Genomic DNA, 21217 nt, shown 5'->3' on the forward strand with positions numbered 1-21217 from the left:
GACTGTTCGTTCGCCGCCCCGTTTCCTCGTGGCGTTCCGTGGCTACTGCCCCTTCCCTTGCGTGTTCCCTGTTTGTCTTCCTGTGCACTTAGACAGCGTAGGGACCGCCGCCCAGTTGTACCTCGTCGCCTAGGGCGGGTCGTTGCAAGTAGGCAGGGACAGGGCGGTGGGTAGATTAGGGCTCACTTTCCCTTCACCTCCTTCCTGGCATTACATAATTACAAGCCCTTACCTAGTCTACCATTTCTCCTACGCTGACGCTATCATGGACCCCCTTGAGACCCTGACCCAGCAGATGCAGGGCCTCTCCCTACAGGTCCAGGCCCTGGCCCAAAGGGTCAATCAGGGTGACGCTGCTTTAGTAGTACCCCTCACCTCACCTCTAGAACCCGACCTCAAGTTACCTGACCGGTTTTCAGGGGACCGTAAGACGTTTCTCTCCTTCCGGGAGAGGTGCAGACTGTATTTCCGCCTAAAGCCCCACTCCTCAGGTTCCGAGAACCAGCGGGTGGGTATCATCATATCCCGACTCCAGGAAGGGCCCCAAGAGTGGGCCTTCTCCTTGGCTCCTGACGCCCCTGAACTTTCCTCTGTTGATCGTTTTTTCTCTGCCCTCGGACTCATTTACGACGAGACTGACAGGACTGCTTTAGCCGAGAGTCAGCTGGTGACCTTACGTCAGGGTAGGAGACCGGTTGAGGAATACTGTTCTGATTTTAGGAAGTGGTGCGTAGCTTCTCAGTGGAACGATCCGGCCCTAAGGTGCCAGTTTAGGTTAGGATTATCTGACGCCCTGAAGGATCTGCTGGTTAGCTACCCCTCGCCTGACTCCCTTGACCAGGTTATGGCCCTAGCAGTACGACTTGACCGACGTCTCAGGGAACGTCAGCTAGAACGCTTCAGTGTGCTCCCCTCTGACTTTTCTGCGATTCCCCCCGAGGTCCCGTCTCCTCGCCCCTCCACGGAGGACTCGGAGGTACCTATGCAACTCGGGGCCTCCATGTCCCCTCGACAACGTAGGGAGTTTCGCAGAATGAATGGTCTCTGCTTCTACTGTGGGGACGACAAGCATCTACTGAACACCTGTCCCAGGCGCAAGAATAAGAAGCCGGAAAACTTCCGCGCCTAAGTGATCATCGGGGAGGTCACTTGGGCGCACAGGTATTCCCCGTTAATGTGAAACGCAATAAAATTTTGCTTCCCTTTCAGGTCTCGTTTGCTGGCCGGTCTGCCACTGGCAGTGCTTTCGTGGATTCTGGCTCATCTGCTAATATCATGTCTGTGGAATTTGCTATGTCTCTAAAGATGCCTTGTATTGATTTACCTTATCCCATCCCTGTAGTAGGAATCGACTCAACCCCCCTTGCTAATGGTTATTTACTCAGCATACTCCTGTTTTTGAACTCCTGCTTGGCTCCATGCATTTGGAGCAGTGCTCTGTACTGGTGATGCAGGGATTATCGTCTGATCTGGTATTAGGTCTTCCCTGGTTGCAGTTGCATAATCCCACATTTGATTGGAATACTGGGGATCTCACCAAATGGGGTAATGAATGTCTTATGTCATGTCTTTCTGTTAACTCTATTTCTCCCCGGGAGGAGGTAAACACGCTTCCTGAGTTTGTTCAGGACTTCGCCGATGTGTTTTCTAAGGAGGCCTCCGAGGTGTTGCCCCCCCATAGAGATTACGATTGCGCTATCGATTTGGTGCCTGGTGCCAAGCTTCCTAAGGGTAGGATATTTAATCTTTCATGTCCTGAACGTGAAGCGATGAGGGTGTATATCCAAGAATGCCTGGCCAAGGGTTTCATTCGCCCCTCGACTTCTCCTGTAGGTGCTGGCTTCTTCTTTGTGGGGAAGAAGGATGGTGGTCTTAGGCCGTGCATTGATTATCGTAACCTGAATAAGGTCACCGTAAGGAACCAGTACCCACTTCCTTTGATTCCGGATCTTTTTAATCAGGTTCAGGGAGCCCAATGGTTTTCTAAGTTCGATCTACGGGGGGCATATAACCTTATCCGCATCAAAGAGGGGGATGAGTGGAAAACTGCGTTCAACACACCCGAGGGTCATTTCGAATACCTGGTCATGCCTTTTGGGTTGTGTAATGCCCCTGCTGTCTTCCAGAATTTTATTAATGAAATCCTGAGAGAGTACCTGGGTAATTTTCTTGTTGTGTACCTTGATGACATACTGGTGTTTTCCAAGGACTGGTCCTCCCACGTGGAGCATGTCAGGAAGGTGCTCCAGGTCCTTCGGGAGAATAATCTGTTTGCTAAGACTGAAAAATGTGTCTTTGGGGTACAGGAGATACCATTTTTAGGGCAAATCCTCACTCCTCATGAATTCCGCATGGACCCCGCCAAGGTTCAAGCTGTGGCGGAATGGGTCCAACCTGCCTCCCTTAAGGCGTTACAGTGTTTTTTAGGGTTCGCCAACTATTACAGGAGATTTATTGCCAACTTCTCGGTCGTCGCTAAGCCTCTTACGGACCTTACCCGCAAGGGTGCCGATGTCCTCCATTGGCCCCCTGAGGCCGTCCAGGCCTTTGAGACTCTCAAGAAGTGCTTTATCTCGGCCCCCGTGCTGATTCAGCCCAACCAAGAGGAGCCATTTATTGTGGAGGTTGACGCTTCCGAGGTGGGAGTGGGGGCCGTCTTGTCCCAGGGTACCAGCTCCCTCACCCATCTCCGCCCCTGTGCTTACTTCTCTAGGAAGTTTTCGCCCACGGAGAGTAACTATGATATTGGTAACCGCGAACTTCTAGCAATTAAATGGGCTTTTGAGGAGTGGCGGCACTTCCTGGAGGGGGCCAGACACCAGGTAACGGTCCTTACGGATCACAAGAATCTGGTTTTCCTAGAATCGGCCCGGAGGCTTAATCCTAGACAAGCTCGGTGGGCACTATTCTTTACCAGATTTAATTTCTTGGTTACCTATAGGGCTGGGTCCAAGAATATTAAGGCTGACGCTCTGTCACGTAGTTTCATGGCCAATCCTCCTTCCGAGAAGGATCCCGCTTGTATTTTACCCCCTGGTATAATCGTCTCTGCCACGGATTCTGATTTAGCTTCTGATATCGCGGCTGATCAGGGTGCAGCTCCCGGGAACGTCCCTGGGGACAAACTGTTTGTTCCCCTGCAATACCGGCTGAGGGTACTCAGGGAAAACCATGACTCCGCTCTATCTGGTCATCCTGGCATCTTGGGCACCAAACACCTCATTACCAGAAACTATTGGTGGCCTGGGTTGCCTAAAGATGTTAGGGCTTACGTCGCCGCTTGTGAGGTTTGCGCTAGGTCCAAAACCCCTAGGTCCCGACCTGCGGGCCTACTACGTTCCTTGCCCATTCCCCAGAGACCTTGGACCCATATCTCCATGGATTTTATCACCGATTTGCCTCCATCTCAGGGCAAGTCGGTGGTGTGGGTGGTAGTCGACCGCTTCAGCAAGATGTGCCACTTTGTGCCCCTTAAGAAGCTACCTAACGCCAAGACGTTAGCTTCTTTGTTTGTGAAACACATCCTGCGTCTCCATGGGGCCCCAGTCAATATCGTTTCTGACAGAGGGGTACAATTTGTTTCCTTATTTTGGAGAGCTTTTTGTAAAAAGTTGGAGATTGATCTGTCCTTCTCCTCCGCCTTCCATCCCGAAACTAAAGGCCAAACGGAAAGGACCAACCAATCCCTGGAACAATATTTAAGGTGTTTCATCTCTGACTGTCAATTCGATTGGGTCTCATTCCTTCCCCTTGCTGAATTTTCCCTGAATAACCGGGTCAGTAACTCGTCAGGGGTCTCCCCGTTTTTCTGTAATTTCGGGTTTAACCCAAGGTTCTCCTCCGTCTCCCCTGGTTGTTCCAATAATCCTGAGGTAGAGGAGGTTCATCGGGAACTGTGCACTGTCTGGGCCCAGGTTCAGAAGAACCTAGAGGCGTCCCAGAGCGCACAAAAGATTCAGGCGGATAGTAGACGTTCTGCTAACCCCCGGTTTGTCGTCGGGGATTTGGTCTGGTTGTCGTCCAGGAACTTGCGCCTTAAGGTCCCGTCCAGGAAGTTTGCTCCCCGATTTATTGGACCTTATAAGATCATTGAAGTCCTCAACCCTGTATCCTTCCGTCTGGAGCTCCCCCCATCCTTTCGCATACATGACGTCTTCCATGCCTCCCTCCTTAAACGCTGCTCCCCGTCCTGGTCCCCCTCGAGGATACCTCCTGTTCCCGTTCTCACCCCTGAGGGGGTGGAATTCGAGGTGGCCAAGATTATGGACAGTAGGATGGTCCAGGGCTCCCTCCAGTACCTGGTCCATTGGAGAGGATACGGGCCGGAGGAGAGGACTTGGGTACCTGCCCGTGATGTTCACGCTGGGGTATTGATCAGGAGGTTCCACCTCCTCTTCCCCACTAAACCGGGTCCCCTTAGTAAGGGTCCGGTGGCCCCTCATAAAAGGGGGAGTACTGTTAGGGATCTGCCAGGTACTTCATCTAGCTATACTCCTGGGATTAATCAATCCACACCTGAGGCCAGACCTGCTCGACTGACACCATCTCCCACCAACCAGGGTGGCAGGCTCAGGAGTGGGAGAGCCTATCGCGGCCTGGTCTCTCGGAGTTAGCTCCGCCCCCTGCCCTTTATTACCTGCCCTGTGCTCTCCCTCAGTGCTTGTAATTCTTTTGGATTCCTGGCCCCACTGCTGCTTGCTCCAGCCTGCTTCTGCCGTGCTTCTGCCTTGCTGCAGTTCTGCTTGACCTGCTTGCTTGCCCTGGCTTGCTTCTGTCTCCGTGCCTGCTCGGGTGTACTCACTTCGTCCTGTTCCTGACTGTTCGTTCGCCGCCCCGTTTCCTCGTGGCGTTCCGTGGCTACTGCCCCTTCCCTTGCGTGTTCCCTGTTTGTCTTCCTGTGCACTTAGACAGCGTAGGGACCGCCGCCCAGTTGTACCTCGTCGCCTAGGGCGGGTCGTTGCAAGTAGGCAGGGACAGGGCGGTGGGTAGATTAGGGCTCACTTTCCCTTCACCTCCTTCCTGGCATTACACTCCCCCTTAAACCCCATAGTATCTAGAACTGTAAATGCATAAGACTAGTGAATACGGTCAAATGCCTTCTCGGCATCTAAAGCTAGCAATACAGATGGTATTTTATGTTTATCAATATGATGTAGTAGTCCCACTACCCGTCTAGTGTTATCGGACACTTGGCGTCCTTTGACAAAGCCTACTTGGTCCTCTTGAATGAGGGAGGGGAGTAGAGGAGCTAACCTGTTTGCCAAGAGTTTTGCATACATCTTAATGTCCGTGTTCAACAGAGATATGGGCCTGAAATTCTGTGGGACATCCGGAGACTTCCCTGGTTTAGGGATCGTCACAACCAAGGCCACCTGATTCTCCCGAGGGAGGGACCCCGAGGACATAGCTTTCTGAAAAAATTTCTTAAGAAAAGGTGTTAAAATATCATGGAACGTTTTATAGTAGTCGTTAGTCAGGCCATCCGGGCCAGGAGATTTGCCAGACGGCGACCCACGAATAATATCCTTTATCTCAGTTTCCGAGATTGGAGCATTAAGGGTAGCTAGTTGGGATGATGTCAATCGAGGAAGCGAAATATGTTTTAAAAAATCCTCAATTTCTATTGGAGTCGGGTGGGCCGTAAATGGGTCATCCTTCAAATTATACAGGGATTAATAGAATGTTTTAAACTGATCCGCTATGTCTTTAGGGTGCATAATTTTGTTTTTAGTATGGGGGTCAATCAGGAACGGAATTCTAGATCTCCTAGTTTGAGCTTTGAGACTAGCAGCCAGCAGTTTACCTGCTATTATTTTGCGAGTAGTATCTGGCTTTTCGTTTTTCTAAGAGATTTTTCATACTCCGTTAATAAACATTGTCGTATCTCCTGTCTAAGTCGAAAAAGCTGCTCTGCATAACTCTGAGACGGAGCTGATTTATTCAACACTTCTACCTTATGTATTTCTTTAGTCAATGAAGCAATTTTTGCTAGTCTTTGTTTCTTGACAATATGTCCGAGGCGAATCAAGGAGCCTCTTAAAAACGCTTTGTGAGCATTCCAAAGAGTATCTATAGTAATGTCAGGGGTGTCATTCTTTTGGAAATACTCCTTAAAGGCATGGTGTTGCCAGAAAAACATGTTTTGTTTTTTTTAATTAAACATTTAGTGTGTGGGTGATTAAACATTGTTCAAATTTTTTTTATTTTTTTCACGAGTCAGGAAATATTATAAATTATTTCTAATTTATAATACTACCCATTTTTGGTCACTAGATGGAGCTATTTCCCAAAATTGCAGCATTGCAACATTGGGTTAAAAGCCCTCGCTCTAGTGAGCTCTCAGCATCCCCCCCTCCTTTATCCTGGCTAGTGCCGGGATAAACGAGGGGTTTGAACGGTGTAACCTCCTACACTGTGTGTCGCCATTTTTTGAGCTAACACACAGCGTAGTAGGTTTACATACAGTAGTAAACACACACAAACACGAACATACATTGAATTCTCTTACCTGCTCCTGCCGCCGCGGCTCCCTCCGGCCCGTCCGCTCCGTTTGCTGCCGCTGGTCCAAGTGCACAAATCCGGAAGCCGCGACCGGAAGTAGTAATATTACAGTCCGGCCGCGACTTCCGGTCCACAGGAAAATGGCGCCGGACGGCGCCAATTTAGAATTGGACTGTGTGGGAGCGGCGCATGCGCAGTTCCCACACAGACGCCGTACACTGAAGTCAATGGGACGGGAGCCGTTCGCAGTCCCTATGGGACTGTGGCTGCCGTATTCCATGTCTGTATGTGTCGTTAATCGACACAGACAGAAATGGAACAAAAAATGGCAGCCCCCATAGGGAAGAAAAAGTGTAAAAATAAGAAAAAGTAAAACACAAACACACAAATGAATATAAACGTTTTTAATAAAGCACTAACATCTTTAACATATAAAAAAATAATTTGTGATGACACTGTTCCTTTAAGGTCCCGTTCAAGTTCCCCCTTGTGTTTACTATGGGACAAAAGAAAGGGATTACAACGCCACAGGTAAGTCTGGTTAGTGCTGTGTCTTTCTTCAAGTTTCATCGTCAAAGTCGCATGGTCAGACCACGTGATGTCTTGAATTTGCGTTTCTTTAGACAAGAGTAGTAACTCTCTATCTACAATGAACATGTCGATACGTGAGTAGCTATTATGGGGTTGTGAATAAAAAGAGAAGTCCGTCTCAGAGCCATGTTGTAAGCGCCATACGTCATACAATTCTCTGTTCCAACACATATCCTTTAGAGAGGTCTGAGACAGTCTAGTTCTGGAGGTAGAATCAATTGAGGTGTCCATTACCGTGTTAAAATCTCCACATATAAGTAATCTCCCCTCTTTATATGTATCAAAAAGTCTAAAGATTTTATGAAAAAACCTAGTCTGGTGTCTATTAGGAGCATACAGGTTCACCAATGTATATTTAACATTATTAAGTAAGCATACGATCAAGACATAGCGTCCATCCGGATCTATATGTGTCTGGAGCAACCGGAAGGCTACAGTATTTTTAACTGCTATCAGGACACCTCTAGACTTAGTGGAATAATGTGACTGATATATATCAGGAAATAAGTGATGTTTTATGCGATCAGCATTTTTCTTCAAAAGGTGTGTCTCTTGGATGCACAAAACATCACACATCTTAGATTTGGCCTCCCTCCACATGTGAGCTCGTTTTTGAGGGCTATTAAGGAAAGTTACATTCAAGGAAACAAATGAGATAACCATTATGCAATATGGAAATTTGCTAATAGCTGACCTAATCCCTGACTGTACGTGTCTAGGAGAAAGCTCCACCGTTCTCGCCCAACCTTAATTTGGCTGAAAATGGCTGATGAGAACCGTAAGAACAAGAGAGAGTCCAAGAACATAACGCTGAGGTCCGTATTACGACCATCTAGACATCAATCCCAGTGCTCAGCGAGGTGGTCGTCCATGGTGACCAACTTTCGCCATTCTTCTCTGATACGTTGTGGAGAATCCATGGATGGTGGCTTAGGAGGAGAAACAACAATGTTCCACTGTATGAAACCATGAGGCGGACCGGAAATCCCCACCGATAGAGAATGTTATTATCCCGCAAAGCCAGAATGATCGGGTGTAGTTGTCTGCGTAGCTGCAGGGTCGCCGCAGATAGATCTGAATATACTGAGACCTCTTTAAACTTCGCTGGAATAGCTATCTCTTTTCTGAAGGCATTTAGAAATCTCTCCTTGATGTGAAAAAAGTGCACTCTGGCTAGCACAACTCGGGGTATGGAATCTGCCAGGTGTTTAGGCTTGGGTATTCTGTGTACTCGGTCTATAATTAGGTCTTGCGGACTACAGGCAGGGAGCAAAGCTTGAATAAAGTCTTGAACATAATGATTAAGGTCTTTTGGTGCAATGTCCTCCAAAATTCCCCTAAATTTGAGGTTATTACGTCTGGACCTATCTTCCAAATCCGCCATTTTTGCTTTAACTTGGGACAGGTCATTTTCCAGATCATAGTGTGCATCAATAAGAGTGTTATGAGATGAGGTGATTTCACTCATTTTTGTTTCTACATGTTGCACTATGTGTTCCACTGCTGCAACAGAGGTCGCCAGAGGGTTAATGAGCTCAGCCATGCCTGCATGTAGTGAATGGTTAAATGCCTGCAGCATGGTCTTTAACATAGATTCCGTGACAGGGTTGGAGGATAAGGGCAAATGGTCAAGGACATGCCCAGGTACAGAATTAGTAGTTAGATTATCCCCTACAGTGTCCAGCGTCTCCTCAGGGTCTTACAATCTCGCCCGTAGTATCACAGGGCTTCTGGAGGCCGGGAAAGATGGCGCCGAGAGGACCGGCCCACGTGGCGATGCAGAGCTATATGGGGAGCTGCGCTCTCTCGGGGAAGCCGAAGCCATGTCAGCTATTGTGCGCGAAATCCTCCCACCTGAAGGCGAACTAACCTCTGGTGCTGGCACAGACCTGCTCCGTCTCGGCAGTGGATCCTCGACATCTCCCCTCGAGCAACGATGAGGTGGCTCTGATGAAAGTGAACTGGCCTGTGAGTCGGAGGCCATCTCCTCCCTGTCTCCCTCCGATCGGTGGGGGTAGTAGAAATCCGTCAGTTTGACCGGTTTAGCTACCGGTTTTCTTCTCCTCGGCATCTCCCCCCTCTAGGTATGCTCTGAATGCACGTTCTCTCTCGTTCTCCGGTGTTAAAACGCTAAATAGCTCTGCTTTGTGCCGGAGCCGAAGTATCAAGTGGCTATCAGGTTCAGCTGCCAAGCCACGCCCCTAGATGCGACTTTTTGATCACTTTTTATCACATTTGTTTTAAGGCAGGTTTCACAGAAAACAGCAATTTTTGCATTGTATTTTATATTATTTTTTACGGAGTTCACCGTGCGGGTTAAATATTGTAATAGCTTTATAGACGGGGTCGTTACTGACACGGCGATACTAAATATGTGTAACTTTTTTACTTTATTTTGTTTTTTTATTAGTAAAGCATTTTGTAAGGGGAGAAAGTGGGTTTTTAATTTTTTTTTATTAACTTTATGAAACTTTTTTTTAAACTTTTTACTAGTCCTACTAGGGGACTTTAATATGCGATCCTCCGATCGCTTTTATAATACACTGCAATACTTTTGTATTGCAGTGTATTACTGCCTGTCCGTTTAAAATGGACAGGCATCTGGTAGGCCATGCCTCTGGCATGACCTAGCAGGCATTCACTACAGACAAACCTGCGGGCCTTTATTAGGCCCCCGGCTGCCATAGGAGACACAGACACTCGGTGATCTTATCGCCGGGTGTCAGTGGGATGAGAGGGAGCTCCCTCCCTCTCTCTATAACAACTCAGATTCGGAGCTCGCTATTAAGTGCCGCATCTGATGGGTTAAACGGGTGGGATCGATACGGGTGAGTTCGAGCAGGGATGCCCCCAGCCCTCAGCTACCTCAGGTAGCTGAGAGCAGGGACATTTAATGGCTCCCTGCTCTGTTTATTTGTTCCCATTATTTGTTCCCATTATTTGTTCCCATACGAGGCTTGGAGAGAAGGAACAGGGAGTCAGATGGGAGGAGAGCAAATATGCATGTCAGAATGTCTCCCCATCTTACAGGAATAATCTTTCCAAGAGAGATAAGGCCACCTGCAAACCTTGATGTGTGAAGAATTATAGTAAGGTATCCGGAATGTATTGTGTGTCTGTAATTGGCTGAATTTTAAATATTGTCACATTGCCTCTGATTAGTTAACTTCAAGCCTACACCAATTTTGAATGATGTTATTGTAATTGAGTTTGGCAATAAACCCGCAGAGAAGGATTTTGAGTGTACAAGCATGGTCTCTTGTGTCATCTTTTCTCTCAGAGATATATATATATATATATATATATATATATATATATATATATATATATGTATATATATATATACACTACTGTTCAAAAGTTTAGGGTCACTTAGAAATTTCCTTATTTTTGAAAGAAAAGCACAGTTTTTTTCAATGAAGATAACATTAAATTAATCAGAAATACACTCTATACATTGTTAATGTGCTAAATGACTGTTCTAGCTGCAAACGTCTGTTTTTTTAACCGCTTCCCGACCGCCCACTGTATATTCACGTCGCCATTTGCTGGGCTCTGTGCAGTGTCGACGTGAATTCACGGTGGGTGTTAAAAGCGCGATCCGGGTGTCTCAGAGTAGCGCTGACACCCGGATCGCGCTGTTAACCCCTGCCTCTGGTCCCGGAGACATGACAGGGACCTAATTGGTTCAGGTCCCGGTCATGTGATCGCAGGGAAAGCTTGTTGTAGCAACGAACTGGAAAGTTTGTTACTACAACAAACTGGAAAGTTTGTTGCTACAACAAACTTTCCCGGGGACCGATTGCGGGTGCTGCAGTCGGTTATAAGGCAGAACCGGAGGCCATACAACAGCCCCCGGGTCTGCCATGCACAGCAGCCTATGAAAACCAGCCGGAGGCCGGTCCTCATAAGCTTCCTGTCAGTGTGACACTCAGCGTCACACTGACAGTTTATAATACGTTACACTACCTAGGTAGTGTAATGTATTATAGCAGCGATCAGTGCTGCCAGTCTTCAAGTAAAACAACTTAAAAGTAAAAAATAAAGTAATAAAAATGTTTTATAAAAGTGTAAAAACAAGTTATAAAAGTTACAAAAACAAAAAATGCTTTTTTTCCTATAATAAGTCTTTTATTATTGGAAAAAAATGAAAATGTTAAAAAAAAGTACACATATTTGGTATCACTGCGTTCGTAATGACCCAAACTATAAAACTATAATATTATTTTTCCCGCACGGTGAACAGCGCAAAAAAAATAATTAAAAAACAATGTCAGAATCACTATTTTTTTGGTCATCAACCCTTCAAAAATATAGAATAAAAAGTGATCAAAAAGTCGCATGTACCCTAAAATAGTACCAATAAAAACGACAACCCGTCCTGCAAAAAACAAGCCCTTACACAGCTTTTTGACTGAAAAATAAAAATGTTATGGCTCTCAGAATATGGTGACACAAAAAATAAATAATTTTATCGAAAAGTGATTTTATTGCGCAAATGCCACAAAACATAAAAAAACTATATACATCTGGTATCGCCGTAATCATATCGACCCGCAGAATAAAGTAAAATGTCATTTATAGCGCACGGTGAAAAGTGTAAAAAAAAAAAAGACAAAAACATTGTCAGAATTTGTTTTTTTGTCACTTTGCTTGCCAAAAAAATAAGTCCTCGCACGGCTCCGGTGAAGAAAAAATAAAAAAAGTTCTGGCTCTCAGAATATAGCGACAGAAACTGTGCAGTGTCCAAAAGCTGATAAGATCGGGCGCCATTTATCAGTGCGACATTGGCCACATATCTGCGGATTATTATTTATTTACCGAATTATTATACCCTCTTATTATGTCCTGATGTACTCTGCCCAATTTACACATACCCCCACATCATAAACTGAAATACCAACAAAACCCCAAACACAACAGTTACCAAGCAAACTCTGCACTCCAAAAGCCAAATGGCGCTCCCTCCCTTCTGAGCCCCACAGCGTGCCCAAACACCAGGTTACGTCCACATATATGATATTTTATATCCGGGAGAACCCGCTCAACATTGTATAAGGTATTTGTCTTCAGTGGCACAAACTGGGCACAACATGTTGTGCGTTAAAATGGCATATCAGTGGAAAATTTTAATTTTCACTTTGCACCATCCGCTGCGCATTAACGCCTTCGCACACCACGACTTAATAGCATGTCGTGGTGCGGGGCGTTATATATGGAGTGGGCTCATGCGCTGCGCCCGCGCCATATTCTGCAGGTGTCCGCTGTGTATTACAGCTGACACCCGGGAATAATGGACAGGAACAGCGATCGCGCTGTTACAGGACCCTGTAAAAATGATATTATATTGCAATACATTAGTACTGCAGTGTATTGTACCAGCGACCTAATGATCGCTCGTTCCAGTCCCCTAAAGGGACTTTTGGGAGGTTTCCACTGTTTTGGTACCTCAGGGGCTTTGCAAATGCGACATGACACCCGAAAACCATTCCAGCTAAATTTGAGCTCCAAAAGCCAAATATTGTTCCTTCCCCTCTGAGTCTTGCCGTGGGTCCAAACAGCAGTTTATTACCACATATGGCATATTGCTGTAATCAGGACAAATTGCTTTACAAATTTTGGGGTGATTTTTCTCCTTTATTCATTGTAAAAATTAAACATTTCTATGTTTTTTCAGAAAAAAGTAGATTTTCATTTTCACGGCCTAATTCCACTAAATTCAGCCAAAAAACTGTGGGGTAAAAATGCTAACTATACCCCTAGAAATATTCCTTGAGGGGTGTAGTCTACAAAATGGGGTCACTTTTGGGGGGTTTCCACCATTTTGCTACCTCCAGGGCGTTGCAAACGCGACATGGCACTGAAAACCAATCCAGCAAAATCTGCGCTTCAAAATCCAAATGGCGCTCCCTCCATTCTGAGCTCTGCCGTGGGTCCAAACAGCAGTTTAGTGCCACATATGGGGTATTGCTGTAATCAGGAGAAGTATCTTTACAAGTTTTGAGGTGCTTTTTATTCTTTATTCCTTGAAAATATCTTTTTTTTAAATATTTTTTTCAGAAAAAAAGTAGATTTTCACTTTCACAGGCAAACTCCAATAAATATAGCAGAAGACCTGTTGAGTCAAGATGCTAACTATACCCCTAGAAAAATTCCTTGAGGGGTGCAGTTTCCAAAACCGTGTCACTTTTGGGGGATTTCCACTGTTTTGACACTACAAGACCTCTTCAAACCCGACATGGTGCCTAAAATTTATTCTAAAAAAAGGAGGCCACAAAATCCACTAGGTGCTCCTTTGCTTCTGAGGCCGGTATTTCAGTCCATTTTCACACTAGGGCCACATGTGAGATATTTCTAAAAACTGCAGAATCTGGGCAATAAATATTGTGTTATAAGTATCTGTGTTGCAGAAAAAAATGTATTACAAATAAATTGCAGCAAAAAAAATAAAATTTGTCAATTTCCCCTCTACATTGCTTTAATTCCTGTGAAACGCCTAAAGGGTTAAGAAACTTTCTGAATGCTGTTTTGAATACTTTGAGGGGTGCAGTTTTTAATATGGGGTGATTTATGGGGTCTATCTAGTACAGGGGTGGGCAAACTTTTTGACTCGCGGGCCACAATGGGTTCTAAAATTTGACAGAGGGGCCGGGCCAGGAGCATTTGGAGGGAGTGTTTGGGCCGGATATACTAAAGCATTAAATGTAGTGTGTGCAAACCTCATAGCACAGTAAGAACACTACAACCCAATTTATTAACTGTCTTTCAAATGTGAAAAATAGCCCTTATCAGTTAATAAATTTGTCTCAAGGAATATGCAAGATATGGCATTTACATACTATTTCACAGATACTGGGAGGAGGAAATGTAAATAGATTAAAATAACATACGCACTGTGATTTATCAAGAAAAAAGTTCTGTTGACTCTGTAAATTAGCTGCCAACCTCTGAGCAGTAGCCGCCCGTTCTTGTGTTGACTGCTTGCTAGCATAGTTTGCATGCTTCGTGGCAAAGTGACGGCTGATATTGTACTCTTTGAAAACCGAAGGGCTTAATGGTGACGTGAAACTAAGTGAAAATTAAAGTGAAATAAAGAGAAATACGCGCCACATTAACCCCTTAATGACCGGGCCATTTTGCACGTTAATGACCAAGGATTATTTTTTGTTTTTCCACGGTCGCATTCCAAGAGTCGTAACTCTTTTTTTATTCCGTCGACATAGCCGTATAAGGGCTTGTTTTTTCCGGGACGAGTTGTATTTTGTAATTGTACCATTTTTAGATGCTTATAACATATTGATTAACTTTTATTAACTTTATTTTAGGAGAGAATTGAAAATAAGCAGCTATTCCAGCATTAATTTTCACGTTATAAATTTACGCCGTTTACTATGCAGCGTAAATAACATGTTAACTTTATTCTATGGGTCGGCACGATTACAGGGATACCAAATGTGTAAAGGTTTTATATGTTTTTTCTACGTTTGCACAATAAAAACCCTTTTAGAAAAAAATTACTTGTTTTTGCATCGCCGCGTTCCAAGAGGCGTAATTTTTTTATTTTTCCGTCGATGTGGCCGTACGTGGGATTGATTTTTGCGGGACAATGTGTAGTTTTCATTAGTACTATTTTGGGGTACATAGGACTTATAGATGAACTTTTATTTTATTTTTTATGGGGGGAATGGGAGAAAAGAGAGAATTTTGCCGTTGTTTTTTGCGTTTTCTTTGGACGCCGTTCATCCGGCGGTTTAATTAATGTGTTCATTTTATTGGTCAAGTTGTTACGATCGCGGGGATACCATATATGTGTATGTGTGATTTGTTTTGACCGTTTTATTAAATAAAACCACTTTTTGAGGCAAAAAAGTAGTTTAATTTGACTTTGACTGTAATTTTTTTTATTTTTTTTTTCACAAACTTTATTTAACGGTTTTACTTTTTTTTTTTTAGTCCCACCAGGGGACTTCACTATGCGATGTGCCGATCGCATATATAATGCTTTGGTATACTTCGTATACCAAAGCATTATTGCCTGTCAGTGTAAAACTGACAGGCAACCTGTTAGGTCATGCCTCTGGCATCGCCTAACAGGCAGATGCTGAAGACAGACCTGGGGGTCTTTGTTAGACCCCCGGCTGTCATGGAAACCCGACGGCGACCCGCGATTTGTTTGCGGGGGCGCCGATCGGGAGACAGAGGGAGTTCCCCCCTCTGTCAAACACATTAAATGCCGCTGTCACTGTTGACAGCGGCATTTAATGGGTTAAACTGCCGGAATCGGCGCGTGCTTCGATTCCGGCAGTTGCAGCAGGAGCCAGGCTGTGTATAACAGCCGTGCTCCTGCCGCTGATCGCGTGGGTAAACTGTCAGTACCCGCGCGATCACAGGACGGATATATCCGTCCTCCTGCGCGAACTAGCAGCTGCTGAGGACGGATATATCTTGGACAAGTTCGGCGGGCCGGATTAAAAAGCCTAACGGGCCGTATGTGGCCCGCGGGCCGTAGTTTGCCCATGTCTGATCTAGTACATAAGGCCCTCAAAGCCGCTTTAGAACTGAACTGGTCCCTGTAAAAATCGCCTTTTGAATGTTCAAAAAACTATATAAAGTAGACATATGGAATATGTGAAATAGTAACTATTTTGTGTGGTATTACTATCTGTTTTACAAGCAGATACATTTAAAATTAGAAAAATCATATTTTTTGCAAATTTTCTCAAAATTTTGGTGTTTTTCACAAATAAGCAATGAATTTATTGACCACATTTTTCCACTAATATAAAGTACAATATGTCACGAGAAAACAATCTCAGAATCGCTTGGATAGGCAAAAGCATTCCGGAGTTATTACCACATAAAGTAACACAAGTCAGATTTGAAAAAATGGGGCTGGTCCTGAAGGCCAAAATGAGCTCGGTCTTGAAAGGGTTAATGCAATATCTACATAGGTGTATAGAGGCCCATTTCCAGCAACCATGACTCCAGTGTTCTAATGGTACATTGTGTTTGCTAACTGTGTTAGAAGGCTAATGGATGATTAGAAAACACTTGAAAACCCTTGTGCAATTATGTTAGCACCGCTGTAAACAGTTTTGCTGTTTAGAGGAGCTATAAAACTGACCTTCCTTTGAGCTAGTTGAGAATCTGGAGCATTACATTTGTGGGTTCGATTAAACTCTCAAAATGGCTAGAAAAAGAGAGCTTTCATGTGAAACTCGACAGTCTATTCTTGTTCTTAGAAATGAAGGCTATTCCATGCGAGAAATTGCCAAGAAACTGAAGATTTCCTACAACGGTGTGTACTACTCCCTTCAGAGGACAGCACACACAGGCTCTAACAAGAGTAGAAAGAGAAGTGGGAGGCCCCGCTGCACAACTGAACAACAAGACAAGTACATTAGAGTCTCTAGTTTGAGAAATAGACGCCTCACAGGTCCTCAACTGGCAGCTTCATTAAATAGTACCCGCAAAACGCCAGTGTCAACGTCTACAGAGAAGAGGCAACTCCGGGATGCTGGCCTTCAGGGCAGAGTGGCCAAGAAAAAGCCATATCTGAGACTGGCTAATAAAAGGAAAAGATTAATATGGGCAAAAGCACACAGACATTGGACAGAGGAAGATTGGAAAAAAGTGTTATGGACAGACGAATCAAAGTTTGAGGTGTTTGGATCACACAAAAGAACATTTGTGAGACGCAGAACAACTGAAAAGATGCTGGAAGAGTGCCTGACGCCATCTGTGAAGCATGGTGGAGGTAATGTTATGGTCTGGGGTTGCTTTGGTGCTGGTAAAGTGGGAGATTTGTACAAGGTAAAAGGGATTTTTAATAAGGAAGGCTATCACTCCATTTTGCAACACCATACCATACCCTGTGGACAGCGCTTGATTGGAGCCAATTTCATCCTACAACAGGACAATGACCCAAAGCACACCTCCAAATTATGCAAGAACTATTTAGGGAAGAAGCAGGCAGCTGGTATTCTATCTATAATGGAGTGGCCAGCGCAGTCACGAGATCTCAACCCCATAGAGCTGTTGTGGGAGCAGCTTGACCGTATGGTACGCAAGAAGTGCACATCAAGCCAATCCAACTTGTCGGAGGGCCTTCTGGAAGCATGGCGTGAAATTTCTCCCGATTACCTCAGCAAATTAACAGCTAGAATGCCAAAGGTCTGCAATGCTGTAATTGCTGCAAATGGAGCATTCTTTGACGAAAGCAAAGTTTGAAGGAGAAAATTATTATTTCAAATAAAAATCATCATTTCTAACATTGTCAATGTCTTGACTATATTTTCTAGTCATTTTGCAACTCATTTGATAAATATAAGTGTGAGTTTTCATGGAAAACACTAAATTGTCTGGGTGACCCCAAACTTTTGAACGGTAGTGTATATCGATTACCTATGATTTGGAACTGGAAAAATCACTGGAGGGCAAATTTCAGTCGAATATATTTTGGCCCATGATTGCGTTAAAACATGGATTATCCAATATTACCTCAGAAGGCAGATTTTCTAGAGATTAGTTCGGTAGGCAAAGTACCCACTTCCAAAGTTACAGACGGAGTGGAGAACTTGACCGACCCCTGAGAGAGAGGGGTGTTATCAATAGCGGCTACTTTGACTCAGCTGAACAAGGTGGAAAGCCAATCTTTTTGCAACCTGGAAATCCAAGAAATTAGCCGCAGAACCACAATCTACAAAAGCTTGACCAGAAATATAAACATTATTAAACCATACATTAACAGGCAAAAGGATTTTTTGAGAAAATGTGGGAAAAACCTGACTACCCAGATAGCATTCCCGGGGACCATCTAGGCCCTGAAGTTTTCCAGAGCTGGACGTTCTGAACAGTTCTTGAGCTTATGACCAGCAATAGAAACACAGCCCTCTGCGTATTCGAAAAAGTCTCCGTTCTTGATAAGACATAGTGGAGCCCAACTGCATGGACTCTTGTGCATCAGATGAAGGGACCTCAGCACAGGGAAGGGGAGAGGCCATTGCTGATCTTTCATTTTTGCACTCTCGTAGTCGTCGGTCCAGACGCACAACAAGAATCATGGTATCCTGAAAAGTCAAGGGTGGAGGGTAATTTATTAGGAGATCTTTCAAGGTCTGAAAAAGGCCTCGACGGCATATACATCGAAGTGCAGGATCATTCAACTGCAAAGAGATGGACCACCGTCTAAATTCCGAAACAATAATCTTCGACAGGACGCCATCCCTGCTGGAGACATAACAGATAACAGAAAGGACTTTGTTGAAAATACAACTCTCCCGAAAATCAACAAAAAACTCTTACGATCAGCAGTAAAAAGATCAGGTAAGTTCACTTTAGGTTCAACTAGAGTTGCAACTGGAACGACTGCTCGGGCCTGCACAGTTTTATGATATTGAATCCTTACGGCCAGACCTTGTGCCATCTGAGTCTAATCGTGCATCTGCTCCACCAGGGCGTGCATGGGTTCCATAGTAAAAAAAGATAATATTGAAGGGCTTGTAATTATGTTATGGAATCACCAGTTGAGCAATTTCCAGGGTGGAAGTTTATTGAATTGCTAGGTGAGCGATTACCCAAAGGCTGCTGAAGACTGTCAGGAATGAGCGTGCAAATAAATCTGCAACCCCAATCCGGCACAACTCTGGTCAACAGAGTCTAAGGCTACTCTATGGTTTTCACCAGAGCCCACCGCAAGGCAGGATGGATTTTGCTGCATAAACCCAGGTTGCTTTAACAGAGTTCGGTGTTGGATAAGAGGTGTAATGCAGGCAATACTAGAACAGATAACAAGACAACCAGAGGGTAAACAGAAAGTCCAAATTACAAAGCTAGTGGATATCAGGGATTGCAGAGGTCAAAACCAGCCGGGATCAGAAAGTCCAAATCAGTAAGCAGAGGGTAATCCAGAGACAAGCCGAGGTCCAGTTCCAAAAAGTGCAAATAGTCAAAGGTACAGGGTATAGTCAGTAGCTTGATCAAACACATGGAAACAAGGAAAATCACAAGCAAAGAAAACAGAACCAACCCAGATGTTAAATGCTCCACTCTTTAATCTAATAGGAAGAAGAACAGATAAGTGGGATAGGCTCAATTACTAAAACCAGAACCTCCCTGAAGCCAGACTAGTAGTCATGGTAATCTTAAAGGGACGGACGTTTCCTAACACATGTCACCTAATGGATGGTAAAAAACTGGTCATCAGCAAATACGCTTAAAAGGGGCCCACCTTCAATATCACACTTGCCCGCTCTTAAAGGGCCAGTGCGAGCACATGAAATTAGTACTAAAATTAGCCCATGAGCACCCTGGACTATAAGTGCCCATCCCCTTCCTGCAATGCCTGAGTGTTGTTGTCATTACCCTAGTATGTCTAAGCAAATGGTCTCCTAAGTGTTTTCCAGTTCCCATTGTTTCCCGTTCCTGCTACTTGTATCCCGTGCTATCCTGGTCAAGTGCTGTGTTGAGCCAAAGTCGTGCAGTGCTGTATACCACGCCTGTCCTGCTACACCACGCCTAGCACCTGCCTGCTGTCTAGTCCCAGCCGAGCCTGCCTTACTACTGTCTAACCCCACCACATGTACACTATACGAACTATAGACTGTGACCTGTGTCCTGTTGGTCAGCTGCCATACCGTCAACGCGGTATGGCCCAGTGGGTCCACATACCCAACGTGACAGTACGCTCAGGCCATGGACCCCACTGGTCAATCCAAGACCACAATGACGTCACAAGAGATGCGGACGGATATGCTAGATCTCCGGTCTCAGCAGGACCAACTCTTCCAGACCTTGAACATTATTGCACATCGGCTGGAGGTGCAAGCTGCCATTCCTCCTACTACACTTCCTGGCAGTACTGGTCCTCTGACAACACCTCCTGGCAGTGCTGATCCCCAATTTTCTTTGCCACTTCCTGACCGCTATGATAGAGACGCAAGGACCTGCCATGGATTTCTTAACCAGTGCTAGATCCACTTTAGCCTGTATGCAAGGACATTTTCGTCTGATGGCGCAAGGGTCGCTTTCATCATCTCTCTCCTCACTGGCAGGGCCCTTGCATGGGGGAACCCTATCTGGGAGAGACAAGGACCAGAGACCCGTGACTTCCAGGGGTTCCTCCGGACATTTCGCTTGGTATTTGAGGAGCCTGGATGAGTCTCGTCTGCAGCCACCTCATTGCTGAACCTTCGCCAGGGAGACACCTCCGTGGGCGAGTACGCCATTCATTTCCGCACCCTGGCGGGAGTACTGTGGTGGAACAATGAGGCCCTGGTGGCTACATTCTGGCAGGGACTGTCTCCTGAGATTAAGGACAAGCTTGCCGCCCGAGATCTACCGTCTACCCTGGATGACCTCATCCTTCTAGCCGCCCGGATTGATATAAGGATACGAGAACAGTTCCAAGAAGTTCGTCGGGAGGGACTTTGCAGCAAACCCTGCTGTCCTCAGTTGCTTATACTCCAAAGGAGTCTGTGAGGACGGACCAGTTTAACCTATCTACCCAAGAGAGACAACGCAGACGCACCTCGGGACTCTGTCTATATTGCGGCCTTGGAGGCCATCTTGTGCGTCTGTGTCCCCAAAAGCCCCAGAGCCTAGGGTTGGTAGGAGAGACAACCTTGGGCAAAGAAGGACTTTCGTCTAAATTGTCCATTCCTGTGAGCATAGTGTCCGGCGAGAGAATGCATCGGGTCTCTGCGTATCTGGACTCTGGATCCGCTGCTAATTTAATTTGAAAAGACCTGGTGGATCTTCTCCAATTGCCCACTACCACTCTGGAGAGGCCGTTGATGGTTTCGTTCATCCGTGAATGGACCACCTCTACCAGACCCAGTTATAGCAGTGACCAAACCGCTGAGGCTTCAAGTAGGAGCTCTCCACTCCGAGCTCCTCTTGTTCTTTGTCCTGCCCAAGGCCGTCAACCCCGTGCTGCTGGGTCTGCCTTGGCTCCGACTACATGCCCCAGTCCTGGACTGGAATTCTGGAGAGGTTCTCCAGTGGGGTCCCGAGTGTCACAACCGTAGCCCAGTACAGATTAGTTCGGCTCACCCTCCTCTGCCTCAGTCCGTGGCGAGATTGCCTGGTCATTATTCTGTATTTTCGGACGTCTTCAACAAGAAAG

This window comes from Rhinoderma darwinii, chromosome 5 (assembly GCF_050947455.1).
Source record: "Rhinoderma darwinii isolate aRhiDar2 chromosome 5, aRhiDar2.hap1, whole genome shotgun sequence".
Classification (NCBI taxonomy): Eukaryota; Metazoa; Chordata; class Amphibia; order Anura; family Rhinodermatidae; genus Rhinoderma; species Rhinoderma darwinii.